We start from the raw sequence: 9,631 nt of genomic DNA, 5'->3' as shown, positions 1-9,631 counted from the left end.
CTTTGTTCCTCCCTCCCTCTGTCCCTTCCCCCTTCTCTCTTTTTCTCGTTAACTTTCTTGTTTCCTTTCTCGCTCTTTCAATTATATAAACAATACATACATACATACGGTACTCTCTAGTTTGGCATAAATTTCAAGGGTGGGGAGGGGGGGGCATGGGATCTACAGGGTATGCTTAATGCAGAAGGGGGGCGCTAGGCAAAAAAGTTTAAGAACCACTGGGATAGACAGAAGCAGTCGCTGATCCACTCACTCCTTTAGAGGAATATCGATTTCTTCAGAGCTTATTGATAATTGGTTTTTGTGGCGTCAACTTCAATTGACCCTAATGATGCCAGAAGATGTCAAATAGCATTTAAGGACGAAAATCCTCTGTATTTCTTGAATACAATTTTTATATCCTCATGTATAATATCCTTGTATCCTGTATCAGTGTCTTTACATCCTTACGAACATTGTCCTTAAAGGACTCTGTCATTATATCCGTAAAGTCAGAGCTTTCATATCCTTAAGGACAATGTCCTTATATTTTCAGGACAGTAGGATTAAACCTACCAGTAAATGTTCTTATACAGATTTTAAAGACCAACGTTTTTATTTCTTCAAAGTCATTGTCCTCATACTCACTAGGACAGTGTACATGTATCCTTTTCGATGTCAGTCCTATTGAAAACTGTGTCCTAGAATACCAATGACAAATCCTCCTTGACGGCTGTCTTAAATCCTTGAGGACAATGTCCTTATATCTTCGACGCAAATCCTCTATGAGAACAGTGTCCAGCGTCCTAAATTGTCGAAGACTCTCTTTATTACCTTAAAAGCAGGGTTTTCATAGTTTAAAGACTGTTGCTTTTATATCTTCAAGAAAAGTGTTTATGCATCATTAAGAGGATTGTCTTTTTTTTCTGAAGAACAGTGTCTTTATATCCCCAAGAGCAGTGTCTTCACATCCTCAAGAGCAGTGTCTTTATATCTCCAAGAACAGTGTCTCCACATCCCCAAGAACAGCGTCTTCACATTCACAAGAACAGTGTCTTCACATCACCCAAGAACAGTGTCTTTATATCCCCCAAGAACAGTGTCTTTATATCTCCAAGAGCAGTGTCTTTACATCCTCAAGAGCATTGTCTTTATATCCCCAAGAACAGTGTCTTCACATCCTCAAGAGCAGTGTCTTTATATCTCCAAGAACAGTGTCTTTATATCTCCAAAAGCAGTGTCTAAATATATCCAAGAGCAGTGTCTTTATATCTACAAGAAAAGTGCCTTTATATCCCCAAGATCAGTGTCTTTATATCCTAGAGGACAGCATCTTCCTATCCTCATAGAGTCACCAGTCCCGGCCTTCAGACGGCCACAGCTGTCCTGCACAAAAGATTTTATTGCCAAATAATTTCCTGTTGCGGCAGAATTTGTTGGGATCTTAACGACCACTTTGTAGGTCTCAGAGAGAGAGAGAGAGAGAGAGAGAGAGAGAGAGAGAGAGAGAGAGAGAGATCGGAATACGCTTAAGTAACATCCAAACCTAAGTCAACAGACCATGTTTTAACTTCGTTCAACTTAAAAGGAGAATCTATCATTCAAGTCAACACAATAAAACTAATACTAGACTCGTGTAAGGAAAGATGATAATTAAATATTAATGTTTCTCTATAATTCATTGATTAGTGCCGATTCTATTACAGGGGAAAGCAAAGAATTTCAGAGCAGTATTGCTGGATGACATAATTCTACAATATCAATTTCCTCATTGATGAATCTGTTAAATGATGGAAATTCATATCAGAGAAAATAGATATATTAAAAGATTGCAATGGAAAAAAAACAGAGAGCAATAAGAGAGTTTCTTTCTATATTTTGTTGTATTTTAGGATGATAAACATAATAAAACTGGGATGCTTCTCTTAAAATCGTTGTAATGTAAATACAACTGAAGAGGAAATGATATTTGATATGTTACCGAACGTTACATTTCAGGGATTATGAGGTTTGTTAAGGATTCCATATATTTCATCTTTTTTCTCTTTTCTGTCTTTTGAAATATATTCTTTATTACCTTCGCCAACGAAGTTTTAAGTAGGTTATAATTTACCCCCCTGTTTGTGTGTTTGTTTGTGAACAGATTCCTGAAAACAATTTTAATCGTAGAGTAATGAAACTTGCAGGGATTAACTGTTATTCAAAAAGCTTAAAGTCGTTAAATTTTGGAAGGTCAAGGTCAAAAGTCAAGGTCACGGTCAAGAAAATTTCCAATTCACGTAATTAGCCATAAATTTGGACGTTAATGTCCCAAAGACTTCAAACTTGGTTCATATTTGAGTGTAGCAAAATCCACGCCAACTAATACATGATGGTCAAAGGTCAAAGTCAAGGTCGAGCAAAATGTCGAGAAATAACATGCCTCGGCGGAGGTTTGTTTTCTACTGAGTGCCCGACTATTTCCATCTTTTTCTCTTTTCAGTCTCGTGAACTATATTCTCTATTGTCGATATTACAAATGGGATGGCTTGCTTTCACATCTTATTTATATATTCTTTGTCGATTTCATAGTTTTATCAAATTCATTTTCATAAATATCCATCCTCTTTTACTCCATAGATTGCTTTTATATTCGTTCTCAAGTTCATACTTTTATTTCAGATTTTTGATGATATCTTTCTCCACTATGAAGTTTTATTAGATATTCTCTCTCTCTCTCTCTCTCTCTCTCTCTCTCTCTCTCTCTCTCTCTCTCTCTCTCTCTCTCTCTCTCTCTCTCTCTCGCTTCATAGTATCTGTTCTATTCTCACAAAAATCAGTTTTATTCAAATGTTCCTTATAACTTTCTTTTGTGCTCCTTAAAACTTTATCGTATTTTATCTTTATCTTTCATTTTATTTATTTGCTTATAGGGAATAACTGTGTTAATCCCTGTTATAACCAACAATTAAGTATTAATTCAACCAATCTTTTTTATAATCATTTTAATCCTGCATTTTCCTAAATAGTAAGTTTAACCAAACATTTATTTTGATTTATTTACGAAATATTTTTATACAAAATTCATTTGAATAATTTCATTTGAAATATATTGAAACTAATTTTGATCCAACTTTCGTTATTGCCATAAAGATATAAATGTTAATGTTGATCCGATATTATAAAGATTCCTTTGATCCAACATATATTGGAATATTAGTTTCAATTCAGTGTTATTTAATAGTTGTTTTAAGTAATGTATCAGAAATCTAACTCAACTTTTTTTTTTTTTTTTTTTTTTTTGTAGTATAACAGAAGTGAATGAAGAGCTAAAGCAAACGACAGATCACAGACAACTAACTTCATTTACAGACAACACTAGTTTTTATAGGCACCTATAGTACGTGTTGAATAGTGGGGGGGGGGGGGTCGTAGGGAAGGCTTGGGAGGAACCTGTAAGGGGGAGAAGATCGAGAGGGAGGTATAGAATTAGATGAGATAAGGGGAAGGATGATATGGAGAGAAGAGGTTTGATGGATTAGGATGCCTTTGATGGAAGGCATTGGAGAGGGTGCGTCAGGCAACCGACCCCTTAATTTAAGGATAATGGTGAAAGAAGAAAAAACTATTATTCATAGGGTCACATAAGGGTAACAATTGCATGTTTACAATCAACGGTTTTGCTGATAAGGTTGACATTGGCATAAAAATAGATAATATAACAAGGGAATAATAATAGAGTTTACATCAGCTTGTTACGTATAATGAATTAATTTGATTGTAGTAACAAAGAAGACGTGGATAGGGCATACTTCTTTATTTGTATGTGCATTAAAATAAATATCAGTCGAATTTATCCAGAATTTATTTCAAGTATTTATTCTAAAAGTAGTTTTCATCAGTAACTTTGATGAAAAGATTCTAAAGGTTTTAAAGGCCTTTCATGAATGGCAGAGGCAAGGGACAATGACATTGCCCTATCGAGCAGGGCAATGTCATAGAGACTGACCATATATACACATGATCAGCGCCCAAGCCCCCTCTCCACACAAGCTAGGATCAAGGAGGGCCAAGCAATGGCTGCTGATGACTCAGCAAATAGACCTATAAGCTCCCCATAACCCCCTAATCCTTTGCTCACAAGGATGTTAAGATTGCAGCGACCAATGGAACCAACAAGTTTGACCGGGACTCGAATCCCGGTGTGGTGTTCACCAGTCAGGTACGTTACCACATCCGCCACCACAAGACAATAGTATCATTCAAATATAATTTGTGATCTAGGGACTATTCAAATCGTAGTATTCAACTACTACCTTTCACATAATATTTAAATAATTAATAGTTTAAATCGAAAGTTTTATTTCAAACAATATGTTGATCCAGAATCGTTTGAAACAGTGACTTTGACCTATCCTTTATTAAAACAACAGTTTTAATATCCATTTATATGATTGTTACCAAAATTTATGTTTCATGTCGACAAAGATTTTAAAAGTAAAGGTTAAAGGTGTCTGGTTTCAGCTCCAGTTTCATCCGAATAGATGTTCACCAGAACGTCAGCCGGACAAGCCTAACACCCCCAATGTGGTGCCCAACCACAGCAGTGGCCTCCCCAGTAAACAGCTTAAACTAACGGTCCCGGGCTGGGATCGATCCGAGGCCATTTGAATGCTAGGCGAACAAGTTACTACTGTAGTAGCCAGGAGGCTAGTACATATTTATAATACATAGATTTTGATAAATATTTATATAAAGAAGAGGTTTTAATTAACCCATTTACCTTGAAAGAAATTTTGATCAATCAGCTATTTGAACAAGAGCTAAGATCCAACATCTATTTGAAGCAGCTTTGATCCAAACCCCATTTCAAATTTCATTAGAATGACGGGAAGGAAAAGTAAAGAATGTTGGGGAAGACTGTGAGGAAAACAGATTTTATTTCCAAAAACTTTACTTTAGGCAAAAGATAAAAATATCTTCTGCAGAAGTTTAAGAAAGATATTGGAGTCGGGCCAGACTCAATTCTTAAAATCCACCAAAGTTTAAGAGCTAAATCCTTAAAAAGAAAAAAAAAGAAGAAAAAAAAAATCATTGTTGATCATTTACCCAAAGGATACAAGTGTTAAAATCTGGAAACATTCAAGTTATTCAAGGTAATAATATTCAACTTAAATTACTGTTTACTGATCTGAATTCTTCTAATCAGGATGGAATTACAAAGAGAAATTGAATTGGAAAATACAACTTCTTCGTAATTTATTTAAGTAAATGAAAACAAAATTTCTTATATATATATATATATATATATATATATATATATATATATATATATATATATATATATATATATATATATATGTGTGTGTGTGTGCGTGTGTGTGTGTGTGTGTGTTTGTATGTGTGTGTATAAACTGCTATTACCAGATAAAACAAACGCCTTAATGGGCCAAATTAAATTTTATTCGACGGTCAGATTGAAATAAATATATGTATGAGAATTATGATAACACTACATCTCATACAATGTCCACTAACATTTCTTAGAAAATTTTCATAATGGAAAAGATAAGCTTTTGTAAACCAACTAAAAAAAAAGATTTGCTAATTATCATAATTAAGATATAAAGGGGAGGGTTTCTTAATGAAGTATTCATATAAGCTCCCTTCCTATAAAAATCGTTTCTATCAGTCTTTCTTTGGTTAAGCTCATCCTTCGAGTCTGGGCTACTAAAGGGTACTGGCTCTCGTCTCATTAGTTCCAAAGAAATATTTGTTTTTTGAAGTCCCACAATTGACAAATATGTCTCCAACCTTGTTGGACCTGTATATATGTCACGGGTTATGACTTTATTCAATTATATTCTCAGGTTATATACAGAATGAATAAATTTTTAATGTACTTGCCTACAGCGGCAGGAAGGATTCGTAAATATGGGATTTCAGTATTACCAAAATAAGAACAATATACTTGGTACAGCTTACAGTCCTTCCTGCTGCCATAGTTATGATTGGCAAATTGTTGACTCCTCCTTTTTTGTTGTTTACGAGGAAACTTCGAGACCGGTGAATGCGTGAGAATTCAGTACCAGCAGTACTAGCAGTCCAAGCAGTCTCAGCAGTCGAGGCAGTTCTGCCAGTCTGGTCAGTCCGGACGGTCCTTGGTAGGACCCACCACATGCCATTGAGCCCGTCTCCCATTGTCTGTGTGAGCCAGTCCTCCTGGAGGATGTCTTGGACGAGGCTCTGATAATTTTATTAAGAATCAAGGGTCCCTCAAGAGGCATTTGTGAATTATTCCCTTGGTTCCATAATTTGGACGGCGTAATTGGTGGCCACCTGGATGTACTCTGCTTCCTACGACTGATTTGCTCGTCATCGTCTCGACCTCTACTCGCCTTAGTGGAGGATTTGTGGAGAAAAGTCACGTTCTCCTAAGCATTGACTTCAATCTCTTCTTGCTCGGATGGACTACGGTGAGTACCAAGTATTTTTGGGGCAAATACTGAATGGTAATCGTAGCAATCTTTTGAGCCTTTGTTGCTGCCTATTAAAGTCCTTCCTACCTGCCATCGGTAGAGTACGGATATTCACGAATGCTTAATAGTTATAGAGAATTTATCTTGTCCTTACAGTGGTTTCGCAACTCTACTGAAGGTTGTTCGTGGGTTTATTGTACATAGTGGTAAGCTACTATTTGTTATTTTCTGGATAAATCAACATAAAATTGTAAGAGTCTCCTTTAATGCAAACTTACACGGATATTATATTATTTCAGGATAGGATTATCCAGCCTTGATATGGTTGTCATACTTGGTTTTTCTTGTCTTGACCTACTTACAGTAAGGTAACGGTTTGCATATTCCTATGTATAAGTGCTTCTTGCCATATTATTCTTACGTATATAATTTAAGTTAATTCTTAGGCTTTACCACTAACGTACAATTTCTGTATTTCCCATCCAGGTATGGAGGAGAAGCTGATTATTGAAGAGGAAGAGCCCTGTGTCATGCACTTGACACATTTGCAATAAATAATAAATTTAAATATTTCATAAGTGTATGAATAGACTTCCCTTCCGTATTTTAAGTACCTTATAAGGTGACTTCACAGTTTTTCAGCTTATGGCGCCCAACGTGGGGCCATAACGAAGGAAGTTGGATTTTTGTTATGCAGAATCCCATTAGTTGGTGAAAGTAGTCGGGATCCATTGTGTGAACTGAAATTTATTTCCTTTCAGATTTATTACATTAATATTTTTTCCCTTCTAGGATTATTAAATTAATATTTTTTCCCTTCTAGGATTATTACATTAATATTTTTTCCCTTCTAGGATTATTACATTAATATTTTTTCCCTTCTAGGATTATTACATTGATATTTTTTCCTTTCTAGGATCATTATTTCTTTTATAATTTAACAATGTCTGGTTTATCTGTGCTTATTGGGCAAAGGAAAGTCATCCGTAAAAAGGTGACTGAATATTTCAACAGGTCCTCCACATTCAATACTCTTAGCCAGGAAGAAAAATTATCTATCAAAGGTATTCTGGTAAATTATAAGAATAAGTTAACTGACTTGGACACTGAGATTTTGGATAAGAAATTTCCTGGGGATTCTGATAGTCAAGATTTAGAGATTGAATTATTATTATGTCAGGATTACATAGATAAGATTGAAACCTGTTTACCTCTCCTAGATATTTCTACGAGTATCCTTGGCTCTAGTAATGTTACCGATGTAGCCAGAAGTTTACTTAAACAACCTGTAGCACCTCTTCCCAAGTTTCGTAGTGTAGAAGGTGAAGATTTTTTGAAGTTCATCACAGAATTTGAGGGAACTACTAAACCTTTTAACTATCCCGATAGGGATTTGCTTTTATTGCTTAAACAACAAGTTGAGGGTAGAGGAAAGGTTTTGTTAGGTTCCTTGGAAGCGGATAAGCAGCATTACGCTGATGCCAAAGAATTGCTCATTTCAGCATTTGCATCAACCGATATTCGGAAGAATTCAGCCATTAAGAAAATTACTACTTTACATTTGAAAGATTGGGAAGACCCCTTTCTCTTTATTTCCGAACTCAGATCGGTATGTGAATCAGTGGAGACATTGAATATTAGTGTTGATGAGTTTATTAGGTATTTTGCTTGGTATGGGCTGAATGATAGTTTCCAGCGCCATTTAATTCCGATTACAGGCAAGACTCACCCTTCCCTGAATGATATTAAGACAAACTTTTTTACAGCATGTGAAAGATACGAGCATGACAAAAAGGTCGCCAAAGGTACAAAGAGTAAAATCTCGCAGAATGTACAGGACTTTTCTCGAAAAGAGAAAACGGTAAATTTAGCTGTAGAGGCATTAACGAGTGATTCAGATTCCAGGTCTTCACCCAGCTGTTCTTTGTGTCTTAAAGTTGGTAACGCTAATAATTCTCATTTTATTTATGAATGTTTAAAGTTCCCTTCCCCTACCGATAAGGTGCAAATTTTAAAATCTAAACATGGTTGTGTTAAGTGTGGTCAGTTTAGTCATGAATCTAGCAACTGTCATTTCAGATTTAGAAAACGTTGTTTTAATTGCCGTGGTTGGCATATGAGTTATCTTTGCGAGTCAGAGCCCTCCAAAGGCAGCAGATCTAAACAATCTGATAAAGTAAATTTTGAAACTCCACAAAAAGTTAACAGCGGTGTTGCCGTTTTATTGCACTCGTATGGAAACTCGGTGTTACCAACGTTTTCTTTCAGTATTGGCAGCGACATTTACAGAGGTCTAAGGGACAGTGGCTCACAAAGCACCTTCATCACTAATAGGTTAGCTGAAGAGAAAAACCTTAAAACTATCAATTCGAATGTTAAACTTACGGTGAGTGGATTTAATGGGAATAAAGAATATTTTACTAAAATTGTAGAAGTACCTGTGAAAATAGGTAGTTCGTCCTTTATAATTTTTGCCTTAGTTGTACCTGATATTAGTATTGCTTTAAAATTGCCTTTGCTTGGTAAAGTAATTGAAAAATTTCAAAACCAGGGTATGACGTTTGCTGATAAGTTGTTAAATAAACACACTCGTACTATTGATAATGTTAACCTCTTGTTAGGTACAGACTTTTTACATTGTTTAGCAGGTACCGACGTAATTTTTGGTGACGTTGATCCTTCGGTATACATAGATTCTCATGCTGGCATTTTATTGCAGGGTAATGTCGATTTGATGTTGAAAAACATAACCTGCCTAAATGTAAACCCAGGTGTTTTGAATTCTGTACCTGACGGTAATGTTCGTTCGGTTTCTACGGTGCATGTTTGTAGTAGCTCGTTGTTATTAAACACGAGAATAGATTTTCTGTCTGATGGGGACCAGGACAACGGTTTTGAAGTAAACTGTTCATTTTCAGTTATCAATGACAAAGGTAAACTAATGGAAAGACAATTGCAGCAGGCCACTGAACAAATTTTGGAGTCTGAATGCGGTCATTTTTTGAATTATGATCAAAATGTGTATAATGATGAAAGTGTCGAGCTTAATAATCAGTTGGTCGATTTTTCAATTAAAACCATAAATCAGAGGGAGTCTGATGGACGAATTATGGTTCCTTTATTATGGAATGGCAAAGTCTCCCATTTGTTGTCTAAAAATGAAAGACTGTCTAAATTAATACTAAAGTCTAATT

The sequence above is a fragment of the Palaemon carinicauda genome, chromosome 32 (genome assembly GCF_036898095.1).
Source record: "Palaemon carinicauda isolate YSFRI2023 chromosome 32, ASM3689809v2, whole genome shotgun sequence".
NCBI classification, from domain to species: Eukaryota; Metazoa; Arthropoda; class Malacostraca; order Decapoda; family Palaemonidae; genus Palaemon; species Palaemon carinicauda.
This window is presented reverse-complemented; position numbering follows the sequence as displayed.